The following is a 12,597-nucleotide window of genomic DNA, read 5'->3' as shown; positions in this document are numbered from 1 at the left end:
CCACTGATGGAGGAAGGTCATTGGTTAAGTAATAAAGAAACTGCTTGGCCTCACAGGTTAAAACATAGGTGGGAGGAGTAAACAGAACAGAATGCTGGGAGGAAGAGGAAGTGAGCTCATAGGCCATGCTCCCCTCTCCTGGGCAGCCGCCATGAAGCAAGCTGCCAGGTCAGATATGCTGAATCTTTCCCGGTAAGACTGATGCTACACAGATTATTAGAGATGGGTTGATTGGGATATGAGAATTAGCCTGTAAGGGCTAGAGTTAATGGGCCAAGCAGTGTTTAAAAGAATACAGTTTGTGTGTTGTTATTTCTGGTGTAAAGCTAGCCATGCGGGAGCAGGGCGGGACGAAAAGCAGGCCCACAGCTCCCACTACACCCCACACATGAAATTCTGGGATCTTGTTTGTTGAGTCACATGTATACAGATAAGCATGAGACCACATGTACGCATGTTTTTTAAAAACTAACCAAAATATGGGGGAGGGTTATGTGTTTTTGTTTTGTTTACTTGATAAATTTGTTCTATAATTTATATGGAAAACTTCTATGACTTGACATAAAGGAACTTAAGTTCCAAAGACCCAACTTGTATGGATGGGAGAGAAGATAAGTCAGTGTGTGTGTGTGTGTGTGTGTGTGTGTGTGTGTGTGTGAGAGAGAGAGAGAGAGAGAGAGAGAGAATTAGAACCAGTGAAATCAGGAATTCACAATATAATAATATATACTACCAGCTCAGTACCTGTAATTTTTTGGTTTGTTGTTTGCTGTTTGGGACTTGGGGTTGGAGTTGGGGTTTGGGTTTTGAGACAGGATCTCACTATGTAGCTTTAATCCTAAATGTTGGGATTAAAGATGTGTACAACCATGCCCCATGATTTCTAAGATAAGTCTGATTTCATAAAAACTAAAACAAAAGCACAGATGATAGTTTAGAAAGGATTCTGCTATGTATAAAACTAAAAGGGATTATTAACATCTAGAATATATATTTTACACAGCTTGTGTAATACAAAGAAGCCAGGAGAGCAAGAAAAAGACAAATATAGCCAAGGATGAAACCTATAATCTTAGCAAGTAAAGGAGGGAGGCAAGAAGATCAGGTTGTACTTGGCTACACAGCAAGTTTGAGGCCAGCTATAAGACTTGTCTTGAGAGAGAGAGAGAGAGAGAGAGAGAGAGAACTAGACTAAGAAATTCTTACATTCATTAGCTATCAAAGAATTCAAACAAGATGATAAATAGCTATTACTCCCAATAGATATGCACTCAAAATAGTAAATAATGCCAAAGAACACCCAAACCTTCATGTTTGCTTGCTGGAATGTAGAGCTAGAGCCTCCTTGCCTGGAATGTAGATACGGAGAACCATTTTGGAAAGCAGCCTTACAGAGCTCAGTTAAATTAACCACGCAGAAAATACAGCAATTTCACTCCTGGATATGTTTTCCAAAAAGAAAGTATCACATTGGTCCATATGAGAATGCATATAGGATATTGGTAGAAGTGGCAAGTGGGGGCAAACTCAGAAAATTTCAACCTATATAAAATGTGGTATTAACTCCCCAGGAATACTACATACATGTCAATAACTAATATACTATGGCAATATAGCTGGTTCTTTTTTGTTTGTTTGTCTTTTGGGGTTTTTTACTTTTTTTTTTTTTTTTGAGCCAGGGTTTCTCTGTGTATCCCTGGCTGTCCTGGAATCACTCTGTAGACTAGGCTGGTCTAGAACTCAGAGATCCCCCTGCCTCTGCCTCCTGAGTGCTGGGATTAAAGACGTGGGCCACCACCACACAGCTAGAGCTGGCTCTTAAGAGTAGAACAGTGAATGAAAATAAAAGGCAGAAACAATTAACTACCATATTTATGTAAATTTCCGTCTTTGCAACAGCTCATTCATTAGATACCATAACAACCAAATACCCACACATACAAATTTTGAGATCTACAAGGACATACATAAATATATGGATACATATCCAAGAGTCTACAGAAGCAATAGAATAATGAGTAGCAAATACAAATAGATAAAAAGTACGCATAACCAGCGGCAGGCGGATCTCTGTGAGTTCCAGGCCAGCCTGGTCTACAGAGCTAGTTCCAGGACAGGCTCCAAAGCCACAGAGAAACCCTGTCTCAAAAAACCAAAAAAAAAAAAAGTACGCATAATAAATAAGTAGGAGTTAAAGGCAAAACTCTGCAATTTAGTTCCTTAAAAATCTATTGCAGCCAGGTGTGGTGGCACATTCCTGTAATCCCAACACTGCCAGAAGCAAAAAGATCAAGCCTTCAAGGCTATTCTTGGCTTTATAGTGAGTTCAGAGGACAGCCTTGGCAGTATTAGACCCTTTCCCAAAACAAACAACAGCAAAATCCAAGTCTGCATCATCTATATGCGTATTATCCTTAAAGAACAATGTATGGTTCATCACTTAGAGAACCTAAGAGGTCTTCCTCCAGAAGCCTTAGCCTAAGCACACAAGGATTTTTCTAGTAGGCGGTTATCTTTTACTAGGCCTAATAACCATTATAGTTGAGCATTTCTAATTGCCATCAGAGTCTTCTCTTAAAAATCCCCTCGGGCCAGTGAGAAGGCTCAGCAAAAGCACTTATTGTGTAAACTTGTTGACCTGAGTTCAATCTCCAGATTTCCCACAGTGGGAGGAAAAAACAGACCTCCTGAGATCACAACCAACACGTGTAAACCAGCACACTTGAACAACATCCCCCATACATACAAATATTAAGACTTAAGCAAAATCTAAAAATTAAATTCTCTTGATGATTATCCTTTCCCCTAACATGGTGGGCATTCACCAAAATTTTACTCTTCTGTAGATCTAGAATATTCTGTATGTTTTACAACTGACTAGGCTAATACTATATTTGATCTTGTTCTAAGTAGAACATATCTTTTAGGGTAAATAAAAGAAAACATGGTTTCATAATATCTCTTCACAGATGATCAGAAATTGTTTTATGTTTAGTATCTATATATGTAAATAACTGTTGTATAGAAAAAAGTACCAAGAATAAGCCCAGCCGGGCGGTGGTGGCGCACGCCTTTAATCCCAGCACTCGGGAGGCAGAGGCAGGTGGATCTCTGTGAGTTCGAGGCCAGCCTGGTCTACAAGAGCTAGTGCCAGGACAGGCTCCTAAGCTACAGAGAAACCCTGTCTCGAAAAAACTAAAAAAAAAAAAAGAATAAGCCCAATGAGATCACATAGTATTTTCCCCAGTTTGAGTGGCTCCCACATCATTTTGGGGTTTAGGGTTTTTCGTTTTGTTTTTGTTTGGTTGGTTGGTTTCTTTTTGGTTTTGTTTATCCTTTTCCTGACTTGACCACTTTTTTTTTAAACCAGTGCCATTTATATTCACAGCAAATATTCAAAAGGATAAATGTAGGACTAACTGGTTAGGGCACCTATCGGAGCTGAAAGGTACACCAGTCATGCGGCACCTGAGACTATTCTTAAAGCCTGGGGTACAGCTCAGGGTAAACCACCGGCCTAGCATGTACAAAGCATTACAGCACATCCCCGCATCCCCAGCACCGCAAACAAGTAAACGCCAGACAACTAAAGAGTAAGATGAAGATATAAGACAGTTTCTAATAAGCGAATATAAGCAGCAAGTTCTAGAGAGAGAACAGCCCTACAGTGGGTCTGCAGAAGCACGCCCCTTGGCACAGAGCAAAATGGAGTAGGGTAAAGAATACTTTTCTTTCTACACTATAAGCAAACGACCTCAGTGCTTTCCCAGCAGTTTCCTACTCTAGCTGTTTTGGCGATCTGCCCCCACAAGCCCCTTACAGGATACTACTTCATTTGGGGCCTCTGATCTCTAGTCTAACTGATCTGCTAGACTTTGCAAGCATCTGTATACATATTATCTCATTCTTGAAATACATTTCTTTCTCCCACCAGTAGTTAAGGCCCAGGAGACGACTGGGCTGCTATCAAGTCACTGGCTCATTTATTCGTTTTTCCATTAATCATTCATTAGCTAAGTTCCTAACAACAGCAAGGATGAAACCAAGAAATCACTAGAAGCTGTAGTTGAAAAACTTTCTCACACAAAATTCCTGCTGGCCCACAAGTCTCCTTCCCCCAAGAGACACAATCAGGGATTAAGGTTACTGTCCCTCCCTGCCCAGCTGTTGGAAGGATTCACTCTTGGGTTTGACACTTGCAAGGCAAGCATTCCACTGAGCACAGACACAGCTCAGGGCACATCCAGCTTTCAGGCTCAACCTTTAAAGATCAAGAATCCAAGGTCTCGGGCAGTGGCAGCGAAGAACTTTAATCCCAGCACTCAGGAGGCAGAGGTAGGCAGATCTCTGTGAGTTCAAGGCCAGCTCGATCTAGAAGAGTTAGTTCCGGAACAAACTTCAAAGCTACACTGAGAAACCCTGTCTCAAAAAAAGATAAATAGACAGACAGACAGACAGGCAGGCAGGATCTCATGTAACCCGGCCTTAAACTTACTATGCAGCAGAGAATAGCCTTAAACTTCAAATCCTACTTCCACGTCTAATTTTATGCAGAAATGTAATTAACTAAACCAGGGCTTCCTACTTGCTGAGCAAGCACAACCTCGGAAGTCCTTGCTGCTAATTCGCACACACCTCCCAATTGCTATAGGAATTTCTGCCCAAATTCTTAAAACGTGCAAAACTAAATCATTTGCGATTTACTATCCCACCTCCTAGCCCTACCCCTAGGTACTAGGAGTCCGGTCAGCACACGGTCAAGCTAACGCTGGAGTTCGCAGAAGGAAAAAGAATAGAAAAAGAAACTTTAAAACCACGTGGTTCAACTGCCTTAGCGGCCTCGTAGCATCTTAACTTTCCTAGGGCCGACAGCGTTGGGTAAATATTTACTGAATACGGGCGTCGCATCATACAGAACGTGTGTGTCCCCCCCCACTCCCCCACCCCCCCCACCCCCCGGGGCCCACTGGAACCCGCCAAAGACAACGCTCGCCGTTCCGGAACCGAGCGCACGTAGACGGAGAAGGACCCAGAAAGGACCGCGGCCCCGCTCCCTCTTCCGCCACCCCCGGCTGCGTCTCCGCAGGGAGAAGCACCTGAAGAGCTGAGGCACCGACGGATCCGCTCGACCTGGGTGGAAGCGTTACCGAGTTGCGACAACGCAGGCGACACGACGCCGCCCAGCGTCCACCTCAAGCAGGGAAGGCGTGATCGGAGAACTGCACCGCGGGCGGCTCCAGCCAGCGCTGACTGGCCTGACGAACTGACCCACGAGACCCAGGAGCCTGAAGCTCCAGCGCCGCGGGGCCTCCGGGTGCGCCGCGGGCACGCACTTCTTACGGAACTCTCAAGTGCAGAGCTCGAGGTCACCCGCGCGCGACAGCAAGGACGACGTGGAGATGGCCACACGCCGCTACCGACCTCGGCTACGGCCCCGTTAGGTCTAGGCTCAATCTAGGCTCCCGCGGGAGGGCCCGCCCCCTCCGCGGCATGTGATTGGTCTTTATCCACTCCTCGCCGTTGTGTATAGGCAACCAATCGTCGGAGGCTTTGCTCCATGGCCCTATGGGAGATGTAGTCCTGAGTACTGGATCCCTGGGGAGGCCTGAGTATTTTTTTTTTACTCTGGGTTGGGGAAGTGTCTCACAAAGGGGCCTCCAAGTTCTAGTGCAGGGATCCATACTGTGTTGTTGGCCTGAGCCACTGGTACAGTATCAAGGACCAGAACCTGAAGTCAGAAAATTAACTTTAGGCCGGACAGTGGTAGCGCAAACCTTTAAGCCCAGCTCTCTGGAGGCAGAGGCAGGTGGATCTCTGTGAGTACAAGGCCAGTCTGGTCTACAGAGCTAGTTCCAGGACAGGCTCCAAAGCTAAAAAGAGGAACACTGTCTCAAAAAACAAAACAAACAAACAAAAATATTAATTGTATCTTATTTTTGCTGGCACTAAATATCTTGTCTCCCTCATACATAGAAAAGAAATACTAGAAAGGAAGTGACTATTAGTTTACAGGATTACAACAAGGATTAAAATAAGATCCTGTAAGTTCACCGGTTCAATATAGACTCTTCCAGATGCCTCTGCCTGAATTCTCCCTCATATCTACAATAAAATCCCCTCAACCATACTTTGGAGTGGTCATGTCCTTATTTTTCATTCATAAAGCATCTTGGTTTATAAAGTTATCAACATACTTTGAATGATAAGTGGTAATTGAAGAATTAGTCTTTATACTCTCAGCAAAATCTTCTGCTATCCCAGGTCTTCCATGTCTCTGTCATTCTTTCCTATCTACTCCCTTCCAAGGCTGACCACCTCTGGTAAGGTGTGACAAACCGGTCTGAGAGCTCAAGAAAGCCACCACACAGCCCAAAGTATTTCAGCAAGGCAATGAGTTTTATTTCTCCCTTATTTTTTTCTGTTATTTATTCTGTATTATTTATTTCTGTATCTTTTTTGTGTATGTGTGTGTGGCTGCATTTAAGACATCAAGCAAACCCAGGGAGTAAGTGCCTACTGGGTTTTTAATCCTAACACAAGGTGGCTTTATGTTCTTGTGAACTTGGTTAATTTAAAATTACTCAGTTAATAAGAAGGATGCATTTCTGAGCATAGAGTGTAACCTTGAGCTCATGTTTTGATTTCAAGAAGTGCTGACCCTGGAAAAACCTGATTTTCTGCCAAGTAGCTTATTAACAATTTTTAAATACTTTGTCCACTGGGTGTAGTGGCCATGCTTCCAGTTCCAGCACTCAGGAGGCAGGGCAGTTGGGTCTCTGTGGGTTAGATGCAAGTCTGCATAAAAAGCTCTGTGCAGGGCAGGGTCACATACAACGTGACTATCTCAACAAATAAACGGACACAGAATGGAGTTTGTCTTACGTATTCCCCTCTGCCAGAAAAGATGGTCCAGAGACTGGAATCATAGCCCAATGTTTAAGAACACTTGCTGGTCTTACAGAAGTCCTGGATTTGGTTCTCCCACCCACTTTCAGCAGCTCATGACCACTCACACCTCCAGTTCCAGCAGATCTGATACTCTCCTTTGGCCTCCAATGAAACTGGATAATAAAATAAATAAAAGGAGAAAACACAATACATTTTGTTTACATTTCCCACATAAGGATTCTATATATTATACATTTTATTATAATTCTATATATTATATTCATCATTATACACTTCAAAGATTTTTATTTTATGTATATGAGTATATGCTTACGTGTGTATATATATGCATATATATACATATACATATACATATATATATACACCTTGTGCATACAGGTACCTAAGGTAGCCAGAAGATGGCACTGTATCCCTTGGAATTGGGGTTACAGAGTGTTGTGAACCATCATGTGGGTAATGGGAACTGAATTTGGTCCTCTGTAAGAGGAGTCAGTGCTTTTAAGTGCTGAGCCACCACTTTGACATAGATTATAAATTTTAAAGTTTGCCAGTTGGGTCAGGGGTACGTGGCTTATACCTATAATGTCAAAGCTTGGAAAGCTGAGGCAGGAACTTACCTATTTGAAGCTATCCTGGGCTACTAAACAGTCTGTGCTATAAAGTGAGACCTCCTCTCAAAAAACAAAACAATCAAACCAAAATTATATACAGTAACTTGGGAATATTATGCTTTCTCTCCTTCTGTGAACAGTCTTGCTATGTAGCCCAGGCTAGGCTGGAACTCATAATCTTACTGCCTCATTCTTTTAAGTGCTGGGAATCTGGGCCTTTACTACCACCCCTGCACCCCACCCCTGTAACCCTACCCCACACCACCACCCCGTACCCCCACCCCTGTACCACTACTCCTGGCTCCATGTATCTTTTTATTTTTCTAGAAACCTAAAAACATAAACAAGAAGCTAAATGAAGCCTATTTCTAAAATTAGTTAGTACTCTATGTGACTACTAGGATCCTGACAGAAAGATTACATACATACATAATATTATTATAGATCTTGAGATAATATTTATATCTTAATAAAAGCTTTAAAGATTTAAAAATAGAGGATTATGAGATTATTGGCAATAGAATAGTCCCTTAATTTTTTTTTCTGTCCCATACCGAGTGGCTCATTTGACATGAGACAGAGATTTTGGATTTTCCTTTATCAAGCATGCTTGAGTTTAGAGAAGGAAAGAGCTGTGTTTCACCTCCAAAGTCAGCTTTGACTTTTTAATTGAATGGGGACCACAAAAAAACCATTTGCTTTTATGTTGTAGCAAGAAGCAAAAGCAGGAGTTTGGGAAGATTTATGAAATCGTACCCTGTTGGAGGTATGCTATACCATGAGCCCAATTTACTTTTTTCTGGGGACATTTTCTCCTGATGATTCATCCTTCTTCTTCAGATGACTCATTTGTCCAGTGGACTTTAGATTCCTTAGTTGGATGATTTTTATTATCCTGAAAAGACAAAAACAAAACCCTGTCCCAACCCTAATTCGGGGGAGTTCCTTTTTTGGCAAGTTATATCATATTTAATGCAAAATGCTTTTTTGGTAACAGAAAAGTATTGCTTTTAATATTTTTTATACCTGATCAAATGAAAGGCATTTTTTAGTCTTATAAATTAGTTTGGACTGAATGACCAAGCTGTTTGATGAATTATCATCTCTCCTAATCAAGAAGTCTCTCTTGTTCGAATCTAATCTTTATCAACTTTTGGTATCCATACTTTTCTTCTTCTGTGGAAACAAAAACAAAACCTCTTCCCCAACATAACACATATCCTGGCTTCCACTCTAAGGTTGACACCTCTTTAAAATATTTATTATTATAAAGTATGATTTAATTCAGCAGTTTTTCCCCTACCATCCAACGTCTCTCCACAGCTGTCATTCCTATTTCATTAGCATTAAAAAAAATCAAAGTTAATAAAACACTGGCAATCTATCTCTAGGGGTCTTTATTACCCCTTATGTTTATTAAACATATCTTTCTTTTTTTGATTTTTGGTTTTTCAAGACAGAGTTTCTCTGTGTAACAGTCTTAGCTGTTTTCAAACTAGCTCGATAGACCAGGCTGGCCTCAAACTCACAGAGATCTGCCTGACTTCCCTTCTTCCAGGATACTAGGATTAAAGGTATGCACCACCACCACGTGGCTTCTGTCCTGCAATTTTTGTTTTATCTACTGAAGCTGTTCTGTCCTTGATCACATCTAGAGCAGCATGGTTTTCTTTTAATTGATATTTATTGAGCTCTACATTTTTCTCTGCTCCCCTCCTTGCCTCTCCCCTCCCCCTTCAATCCTCCACCAAGGTCCCCATGCTCCCAATTTACTCAGGAGATCTTGTCTTTTTCTACTTTCTACTTCCCATGTAGATTAGATCTATGTAAGTCTCTCTTAGTGTCCTCATTGTTGTCTTAAGTTCTCTGGGATTATGGTTTGTAGGCTGGCTTTCTTTGCTTTATGTTTTAAAAACACCTATGAGTGAGTACATGTGATAATTGTCTTTCTGTGTCTGGGTTACCACACTCAAAATAATGTTTTCTAGCATTGGTCCTCCTATCTGTCCTTAGGCCAATACCAGGCTGTTTTCAGTACTATAGCTCTGTAGTAGATTTGAAGTCAGGAGTTGTGATGCCTCCAGAAGTTCTTTGATTGTATAGGATTGTTTTAGTTATCCTGGGTTTTTTGCTTTTCCATATGAAGTTGAGTACCGTTCTTTCAAGGTCTTTGAAGAATTTTGCTGGGATTTTAATGGGCATTGCGTTGAATCTGTAGCAGTACAGTTTTTAATAACAGGCATTAAGTTCTTTAATTGCTCTTCTCATTGGAGTTTCTCCAATGCTGACAGGGGATTATTGAACCAAATTTGATATTGGGGTCTGCAATAGGCTCCCAAAGGTGTTTCCCAATGGCAACAGGTACTATGTCTGTCCCTTGTTGATCTGCATTCATTAGTCCAATGTCAGCCTTTGCCATAGTTTCTGCAAAAGCTTCTGCAAAAGAAGGCTAGGGCCTTCTATTTGGATTACCTCAAAAAAAAAAAAGCATCGTTTCTAGGAACACCTTGCCTACAATCCTTTTCAAGATAACCTTGCTTGTCACAATTAAAACATGACATTCTTATTTTCTTTTTTTTTCTTTTTTTTTTCTTTTTTTTTTCTTTTTTTCTTTTGGTTTTTCGAGACAGGGTTTCTCTGTGGCTTTGGAGCCTGTCCTGGAATTAGCTCTGTAGACCAGGCTGGTCTCGAACTCACAGAGATCCGCCTGCCTCTGCCTCCCAAGTGCTGGGATTAAAGGCATGTGCCACCATCGCCCGGCCTTCTTATTTTCTTAAAATATTTAGAAATCACTTCTGTCAAAGTAGCATCATAAGAGTGAGATCCAATATCAACTGTATTTATAATCTATTCATCTATTGGTGCTGATCTTTCCTTTAAAGGCCTAGTCACCCTTTTGCTTTCTGAATTAGCATTTTCAAAAGCCAAAGATTCAATTAATATTTGCCTGATTTCTGGATCTGATATCATTCTATTTAAAAATCAGTGAAGGCTTTTGGGGCCTTGTATAATTTTAATGAATGACTCAAACCTCTTTTGTGATTCTTCAACTATGTCCCAAGCATTTTAGGCTGCAAACCACATAGGGCCAAGGTATGGCCATCCAATTCACATTGTCTTTGCAAATCAGCCTTTACCTAGAAGCTGACCTTGGAAAATATTAATGCCTCTACCCATATTTCATTGTTCTATGACCCTAGCTTCCTATTTCCACCATGCTCAGCATTGTAGGAGAACCAGTTTCCAGTATTGCTGTGGCTAAAATTTTCTAGTCTTAGGGAGTAATTCTATTCTGAGTTGCCTATGAATTTAACATCTGCTTCACAAAGGGTGAGTATATGAAAGGATAACTTCCTTAAGTCTCCTCAAATCTAATATTTCTATAGGATTTTATATATTAACTTTAATATTATAACATATGTAATATTATATATCAACTTCTGCATCGCCTCAGGAGAGCCTATCACCTGCTGGTCATTCTTGCATAGTAATTGGATAAACTAAGGTTGCTCTTCTAATAGCCTTGGGCCACGCCCCTTTTCAGTTTCATCATGCAGTGATGCTTTAGGTTCTTGTCTAAATGTCTCTGTCTGTGTCTAAGTATTTTTCTTATTTTCATTAGTACATATTTCTAAGGCTTCTATCTTATCAACAGTAAGTCTCTCTAAAGCTTGTGTCTTATCAGTCTATTTCTCATATTTGGCACAGTTATCAAAACACTTTTTAAGGATTAAAATGTGAATTGTCAAACTGATAGTAATCATAATTGGCATTATATTATTTCCAGCTAAATGGATTTTCCCTTCACTTATTTTTTTTCCATTATCAAGCCATTCATTTTGGCCTTATACAGAGTCCTAACATCCGGCACTGTGATAGTTCCCATTCTTAATGTGGACTTCCCAGCTGTCTTACCAAATTTGCTGCGGTGTTTGTGGTGGCAGGGCTGTGAGACTCTCAGGGGCCTGGATACAGGGTAGCAGCAGCGGTGGCAGAAAGCTGAGTGGCCACTCTAGTACAAGCATGTGATGCAGTGGAGGCCTGGAGAGTGGACACGTGGGCAGTGGACACAGCGGGGCGGAGTGTAGTGGAAAAAGCCACCCAAGAATTGGCTGTGGTGGCAGGGAGGAGTGACAGCTTCAGAAACCATTGTGTGACTTCGCGCCATGCATTAGACGTCAAATATTTCCATCTAAGTTGTTCTATTTACCAATAAAGATTCAGGAGTCAGATGCTGGGGTAAAAACCTGCTAGACAGAGAAGCCGAGAAGCAACCAGCTGACCCTCCTTTTCAGCCAGAGTCCCAACAGGAGAGTATCTCTCCACTTGTCCAAAACCAAAAGATCTGTGATTCTCTAAGTCTCTCCCTATTTCTTCCTATGCATCTCGCCATCTGTCTTCCTGAGTCCTCTGTACTCTCTATGGCTAATTCCTGCCAACTAGTCACTAGCTCTGCCCCTGATTCAAGGTTAATTTTATTAATATAATCTTGAAGTTTCACAGTGTGATCAAATATCCTGCAACAACCCTGTCTTGGGGCGGGGGGAATGAAGAAGGCGGCTAAAACTATTTAAGAAAAATTTAAGTAGGCGGTGGCCCTGCAACATTCCATACTCTCCACAATAGCTGAAGTTCTAATGAGTTAATCAGATGGAGAAGGCTTAGTTTGAAGGTATAGTTTCTGAGAACTGTTGTTCAGAAAACTTAATCAGCTTAAATATGGAACTAAGAGCAGAACCTGATAACTACTCATTCTTCTCTCCCTTAGCAAGGAGATCTAAAGAGGACAGGGGACCCGATAAAGTCATTTAAGATGGGGTATTACTCTGTAGCTCAGGTTGTTGTAGACCTCACTAGTATCCCAGGCTAACATTGAAACTCCGACCAGTCTTCCTCCTCCGTTCTCCTGCATGCTGGGAATTCTGATGCCCTGATAACATTTTTCAAAGGCTTATCATTGAATTCTGCAAATCATTGAATTCTGCAAATTTACAGACTAAGTGCAGGAAATTAGAGATGATTGTTAAGTTGAAGTAGTATTGATAACAAAATCTCTTATAACCTAGGAAAGAAACTT

This window comes from Microtus oregoni, unplaced genomic scaffold (genome assembly GCF_018167655.1).
Source record: "Microtus oregoni isolate MIOR12 unplaced genomic scaffold, Mior012 000035F_ref0000213, whole genome shotgun sequence".
Lineage (NCBI taxonomy): Eukaryota > Metazoa > Chordata > Mammalia > Rodentia > Cricetidae > Microtus > Microtus oregoni.
Note: the sequence above shows the minus strand (reverse complement) of the source record.